Below are 7,500 nucleotides of genomic sequence, written 5' to 3'. Positions count from 1 at the left end.
CGAAACACTCTCTCGTCGTGGAATCCCCGCGTCGGAGAGTAAAACGCCGAAGGCTTACTTATGAAACTTACGTCTCTCGACGATGGGACGATCCACGCGAAGAGTTGTTACGTGCACGCGTATGGTGCGATTGCGTCGATTCGCTTTTCTGTACGGGGAGCAATAGAACGTTGAGTTGACTTATCGGGTCTTCGTTGGAATTACCGTCGCTGGCATTGTAAACTCCAGATGACCTTGTGATTCCTTCGTCGGGCACTGGTAAAGGGTGGCGATGATGCGTTCTATAATAGAAATACCCGTCGTAGCGTTTCTTCCGAGTCAACCCGCTCACGAAACACTCTCTCGTCGTGGAATCCCCGCGTCGGAGAGTAAAACGCGAATTCATAGTATGGAAACTTACGTCTCTCGACGATGGGACGATCCACGCGAAGAGTAGTTACGTGCACGCGTATGGTGCGATTGCGTCGATTCGCTTTTCTGTACGGGGAGTAATAGAACGTTGAGTTGACTTATCGGGTCTTCGTTGGAATTACCGTCGCTGGCATTGTAAACTCCAGATGACCTTGTGATTCCTTCGTCGGGCACTGGTAAAGGGTGGCGATGATGCGTTCTATAATAGAAATACCCGTCGTAGCGTTTCTTCCGAGTCAACCCGCTCACGAAACTCTCTCTCGTCGTGGAATCCCCGCGTCGGAGAGTAAAACGCGAATTCATACTATGAAAACTTACGTCTCTCGACGATGGGACGATCCACGCGAAGAGTTGTTTACGTGCACGCGTATGGTGCGATTGCGTCGATTCGCTTTTCTGTACGGGGAGAAATAGAACGTTGAGTTGACTTATCGGGTCTTCGTTGGAATTACCGTCGCTGGCATTGTAAACTCCAGATGACCTTGTGATTCCTTCGTCGGGCACTGGTAAAGGGTGGCGATGATGCGTTCTATAATAGAAATACCCGTCGTAGCGTTTCTTCCGAGTCAACCCGCTCACGAAACTCTCTCTCGTCGTGGAATCCCCGCGTCGGAGAGTAAAACGCGAATTCATACTATGAAAACTTACGTCTCTCGACGATGGGACGATCCACGCGAAGAGTTGTTTACGTGCACGCGTATGGTGCGATTGCGTCGATTCGCTTTTCTGTACGGGGAGAAATAGAACGTTGAGTTGACTTATCGGGTCTTCGTTGGAATTACCGTCGCTGGCATTGTAAACTCCAGATGACCTTGTGATTCCTTCGTCGGGCACTGGTAAAGGGTGGCGATGATGCGTTCTATAATAGAAATACCCGTCGTAGCGTTTCTTCCGAGTCAACCCGCTCACGAAACTCTCTCTCTCGTCGTGGAATCCCCGCGTCGGAGAGTAAAACGCCGAAGGCTTACTATGAAACTTACGTCTCTCGACGATGGGACGACCCACGCGAAGAGTTGTTACGTGCACGCGTATGGTGCGATTGCGTCGATTCGCTTTTCTGTACGGGGAGTAATAGAACGTTGAGTTGACTTATCGGGTCTTCGTTGGAATTACCGTCGCTGGCATTGTAAACTCCAGATGACCTTGTGATTCCTTCGTCGGGCACTGGTAAAGGGTGGCGATGATGCGTTCTATAATAGAAATACCCGTCGTAGCGTTTCTTCCGAGTCAACCCGCTCACGAAACTCTCTCTCGTCGTGGAATCCCCGCGTCGGAGAGTAAAACGCGAATTCATAGTATGGAAACTTACGTCTCTCGACGATGGGACGATCCACGCGAAGAGTTGTTACGTGCACGCGTATGGTGCGATTGCGTCGATTCGCTTTTCTGTACGGGGAGCAATAGAACGTTGAGTTGACTTATCGGGTCTTCGTTGGAATTACCGTCGCTGGCATTGTAAACTCCAGATGACCTTGTGATTCCTTCGTCGGGCACTGGTAAAGGGTGGCGATGATGCGTTCTATAATAGAAATACCCGTCGTAGCGTTTCTTCCGAGTCAACCCGCTCACGAAACTCTCTCTCGTCGTGGAATCCCCGCGTCGGAGAGTAAAACGCGAATTCATACTATGAAAACTTACGTCTCTCGACGATGGGACGATCCACGCGAAGAGTTGTTTACGTGCACGCGTATGGTGCGATTGCGTCGATTCGCTTTTCTGTACGGGGAGAAATAGAACGTTGAGTTGACTTATCGGGTCTTCGTTGGAATTACCGTCGCTGGCATTGTAAACTCCAGATGACCTTGTGATTCCTTCGTCGGGCACTGGTAAAGGGTGGCGATGATGCGTTCTATAATAGAAATACCCGTCGTAGCGTTTCTTCCGAGTCAACCCGCTCACGAAACTCTCTCTCGTCGTGGAATCCCCGCGTCGGAGGGTAAAACGCGATATATAATAGTATATGCCAGTGGTTCGCGCGCGTCGTCTCTGAGATACGCGGTCGACAGAGTTCCGAAAACACGTGATGTGCCACGATTTCCGTGCGTCTTACATCTTTCGACGATGGGACGATCCACGCGAAGAGAACGTTCGTGCTTGCGTGAGGTGCAACAGCGTCGATTCGCTTTTCTGTACGGGGAGAAATAGAACGTTGAGTTGACTTATCGGGTCTTCGTTGGAATTACCGTCGCTGGCATTGTAAACTCCAGATGACCTTGTGATTCCTTCGTCGGGCACTGGTAAAGGGTGGCGATGATTCGTTCTATAATAGTAATACCCGTCGTAGCGTTTCGACCGATGTCACCCGCCACGAAAGTCTCTCTCGACGTGGAAACCCCGCGCCGAAGAGTAAACGCGAAGGCTTACCATACGAAAGAAAACGGTATTATACGCCTGTGGTATGTGCGTCTCGGCTCTGTGATACGCGATCGGCAGAGTTACAAAAAAACGTTGATGGGCCACGATTTCCGTGCGTCTTACATCTTTCGACGATGGGACGATCCACGCGAAGAGTAGTTACGTGCTCGCGCGAGGTGCGATAGCGTCGATTCGCTTTTCTGTACGGGGAGAAATAGAACGATGAGTTGACTTATCGGGTCTTCGTTGGAATTACCGTCGCTGGCATTGTAAACTCCAGATGACCTTGTGATTCCTTCGTCGGGCACTGGTAAAGGGTGGCGATGATTCGTTCTATAATAGAAATACCCGTCGTAGCGATTCGGCCGAGTCACCCGCCACGAAACTCTCTCTCGTCGTGGAATCCCCATGTCGGAGAGTAAAACGCGAAGGCTAACTATATAAGAAATATATAGTATTATTTATGCCTGTGGTTCTCCGTTTGCCCTACTCTCAGATACGCGACTCGGAGAGTTACGAATAATCGTGATGGACCACGATTTCTGTACGTCTTACATCTTTCGACGATGGGACGATCCACGCGAAGAGATCATTCCTGCTTGCGTGAGGTGCGATAGCGCCGATTCGCTTTTCTGTACGGGGAGAAATAGAACGATGAGTTGACTTATCGGGTCTTCGTTGGAATTACCGTCGCTGGCATTGTAAACTCCAGATGACCTTGTGATTCCTTCGTCGGGCACTGGTAAAGGGTGGCGATGATTCGTTCTATAATAGAAATACCCGTCGTAGCGATTCGGCCGTGTCACCCGCCACGAAAATCTCTCTCGTCGTGGAATCCCCGCGTCGTAGAGTAAACGCGAAGGCTTGCTATAGAAGACTATAGTTTATACGCCTGTGGTTCACCGGTTGCCTGCTCTCCGGGGTACGCGATCGCGCAGGAGTTACGGAAGAACTTGATGGGCCACGATCTCCAAGCGGCTATATCTTTCGACGATGGGACGATTCACGCGAAGAGAACGTTCGTGCATGCGTGAGGTGCGATAGCGTTGATTCGCTTGTCTGTACGGGGAGAAATAGAACGATGAGTTGACTTATCGGGTCTTCGTTGGAATTACCGTCGCTGGCATTGTAAACTCCAGATGACCTTGTGATTCCTTCGTCGGGCACTGGTAAAGGGTGGCGATGATTCGTTCTATAATAGAAATACCCGTCGTAGCGTTTCGACCGATGTCACCCGCCACGAAATTCTCTCTCGTCGTGGAATCCCCGCGTCGGAGAGTAACCGCCGAAGGCTTGCTATAGAAGACTATAGTTTATACGCCTGTGGTTCACCGGTTGCCGGCTCTCCGGGGCACGCGATCGCGCGAAGGTTACGGAGGGACGTGAAGCGCCCGAGCAATGAAACGTCCGCAGGAGGAAACGAGCAACCGCCGAACATTGTTTCGCGACGTTTCCATAATGTATTGTCGTTTCGCTCGCATCCCGCTTCTTTCCCCTAGTTTCCTCGACGCGTAGTTTCGCAGCCTTAGTGGACGAATCATTCTCGATTCGAGGAAAGATATGCAGTGGGGCGTGCAATGAGCCCGCCAGAGACCACGATCTCCAATGCGTCTTTACATCTTTGGACGATGGGACGATCCACGCGAAGAGAACGTTCGTGCTTGCGCGAGGTGCATTAGCGTCGATTCGCTTTTCTGTACGGGGAGAAATAGAACGATGAGTTGACTTATCGGGTCTTCGTTGGAATTACCGTCGCTGGCATTGTAAACTCCAGATGACCTTGTGATTCCTTCGTCGGGCACTGGTAAAGGGTGGCGATGATTCGTTCTATAATAGAAATACCCGTCGTAGCGATTCGGCCGAGTCACCCGCCACGAAACTGTCTCTCTTTCGTCGTGGAAACCCCGCGTCGGAGAGTAAAACGCGCGAAGGCTGTGACTGTAACATATATATATATATATACACAGTATACAATGCCTGTGGTTTTTGCGCGTGTCGGCTCTTCGGTATACGCGATCGGCCAGAGTTACGGAGGGACGGTGAAGCGCACGAGAAATTGAAACGGCCGCACGATTGGAACCGAGCAACCGTCGAACATTGTTTCGCGACGTTTCCATAATGCGTTTTCGTTTCGCTCGCATACCGCTTCTTTTCCCCTAGTCTCTGAGACGCGTTTTCGAGCCGTTCTTCTACTATCGATTCTCGTAGAGAGAAGGGACCGGGTAGTCTGGAAGTGGAACCCGCATCTTGCGTGTACCGTACACGGAATTGAGAGGACCGGCCGTGAAGCTCGTTTTAAAGCCGTGCGTCTGACACCCAACTCTTGCGCGCCAATTTCGCGGCAAGAGATAATATGGGACGAATGACCGGCAAAGAGCCAGCTGTGAAGTCTGTTTTTTTAATCGAATCCGTGGACGTGTGTATGCCGTAGCGTCGCTCGTCGTGTTCGTTCATGGTCGTTCCGAGAGAAAGAACGAAAGCGGTAACGAAGGGACCGGCCGTGAAGCTCGTTTTAAAGCCGCGCGTCTGACACCCAACTCTTGCGCGCCAATTTCGCGGCAAGAGATAACATGGGACGAATGACCGGCAAAGAGCCAGCTGTGAAGTCTTTTTTCATTATTTGCTTTCAATCGATCGATCGGTACGATTCGTGCAACGTTTCGCGCGATGCGACGCGAAAACATGCGCGCAACAATAGATGCGTCTGATCGGAAGAACGCGAGGGTCGACTGCACGCGATGGATTCAGTATCGGGTAGGATACAAAATATATCCCCGTCGTTTCCACGCGTGCGAGTCTTCTGCGTCTTTCGCGGGTTTTTGAATGCACTATACGCCCGGAACGTCGAGAAATATATACATATTACTTGAACGTTTTTCGTCTCGAAAGGCTTCGGTGTCGTCTCCAAGGCGACGCCTGAATCTCCTTCGCGCGCTGGTCGGAGATTCAGGTATCAACTTTTATCTTCTCTTTGAAAGAAGAGAGATATTAGGTCGAACAAATGAGAATAAAATTATATATGTGAAATATAAAATTTATACGATTACCCTGAACGGTGGATCACTTGGCTCGTGGGTCGATGAAGAACGCAGCTAATTGCGCGTCAACGTGTGAACTGCAGGACACATGAACATCGACATTTCGAACGCACATTGCGGTCCACGGATACAATTCCTGGACCACGCCTGGCTGAGGGTCGTTTACGTACCATACACTGCTTGCGTAGCTCTGTCAAATCCCCGCCGTCGTTCACCTCTTCGGATCGAACGTTTTTTTACCGAAGGGCGCAAAGAACGTCTCTGAGTCGGGTTAAGAGAAGGATGCTACGTACGAGCGAACGATGGGTGTCTCGTCGGCGTTTGTCGCGGACACGCGAAAATTCTGTGAATTTCACGGACAGTGTACGTTCTAGTTGTTGCAAAACGATCGGAATCGTTTGTATGGACTCGCGTGAGTGTTCGCGGCGTCGTGCGTCGTTCAATTACGACCGCCCGCGGATACCGCTCCACTGCGATATGGATCTGAGCGACAACTTTTTCGGCTGTTCGTGAGATGAACGGTTTCGTGTGTTTAGAAAAATTTTTTTTCCCGCGCTCCCGACGTCACCTGAAATGATGCGTCAGAGGTGAAAGAAAATATTAAGAAGTCGAGAGAGAGAGACTACACACGTTTTATTCATATTTTGTATACCGTGCGTGAGACGGATGTGCACGACACGTCGTATGTCGGTATATTACCGACTGGCCCCAGGGAGATTGTTTTCTTCCTCTCTTACGAATGAGATGTACGTTTCGGAGGATCGTCGTTACCGAAACACACGGCAAAACGAGACTTCTCGCAGCAGAACCTTTATACACAATACACATCGACTCTTTTTACCCCGAGAGAGAGAGAAAAGGTGTATTTCTTTTTTTTATTTTTCGAATTCGACGCACGAACGCTTTGACGACTGGAGAAAAACACGGTGTGTGTTAAAATCGTGCGGGACGAGCATGCGTATTCGTAACGGGTCGAATAGTTCTTATTCCCCGTCGTCGCGTGTCCTCGCTGGACCACCACCGTGCGCTTCCGCCACGTTCAGTTGAATTTCGAAATATATATATATATAAAAAGAATCACCATATACTCTCTTTCGGGAGGTGTATTTTTATCGGTTTCTGCTATAGAGAAGAGACGGAGATCGTGTTGTGAGGTGTAACGTTTCTGTATCCCCGTTTCGGAGGATCGTCGTTATCGGCGGAACACACGTCAAAACGAGACTTCTCGCAGAACCTTTATACACAATACACATCGACTCTTTTACCCCGAGAGAGAGAAAAGGTGTTTTTCTTTTTTTTTTATTTTTCGAATTCGACGCACGAACGCTTTGACGACTGGAGAAAAACACGGTGTGTGTTAAAATCGTGCGGGACGAGCATGCGTATTCGTAACGGGTCGAATAGTTCTTATTCCCCGTCGTCGCGTGTCCTCGCTGGACCACCACCGTGCGCTTCCGCCACGTTCAGTTGTATTTCGAAATATATATATATAAAAAGAATCACCATATACTCTCTTTCGGGAGGTGTATTTTTATCGGTTTCTGCTATAGAGAAGAGACGGACGATCGTGTGTGACACCACGTGGTAACGTTTCCGTATCCCCGTAAAATACGTTTATCTTTTCTCGTAGAAAAGAGAGAGGAAGAGGCAGGAGCTCCTCTTTGGCGAGGCTTTCGAACGTCGCGTCCCGTCCGCC

At 49.9% G+C, this 7,500-nt stretch overlaps 1 non-coding gene across 1 annotated transcript; it reads left to right on the top strand.

Annotated features, from left to right (window-relative positions):
* Positions 1 to 5,810: 5,810 nt before the first annotated feature.
* On the top strand, positions 5,811 to 5,965 carry LOC143175559 (5.8S ribosomal RNA). The gene has a single exon (XR_013000288.1). It is a non-coding gene; the product is annotated as a 5.8S ribosomal RNA (ribosomal RNA).
* The last annotated feature ends 1,535 nt before the right edge of the window (positions 5,966 to 7,500 follow it).

This window comes from Nomia melanderi, unplaced genomic scaffold, assembly GCF_051020985.1.
Source record: "Nomia melanderi isolate GNS246 unplaced genomic scaffold, iyNomMela1 scaffold0108, whole genome shotgun sequence".
Taxonomy (NCBI): domain Eukaryota; kingdom Metazoa; phylum Arthropoda; class Insecta; order Hymenoptera; family Halictidae; genus Nomia; species Nomia melanderi.
The sequence above is the reverse complement of the archived record's forward strand: the minus strand, read 5'-3'. Positions and strand labels throughout refer to the sequence as shown.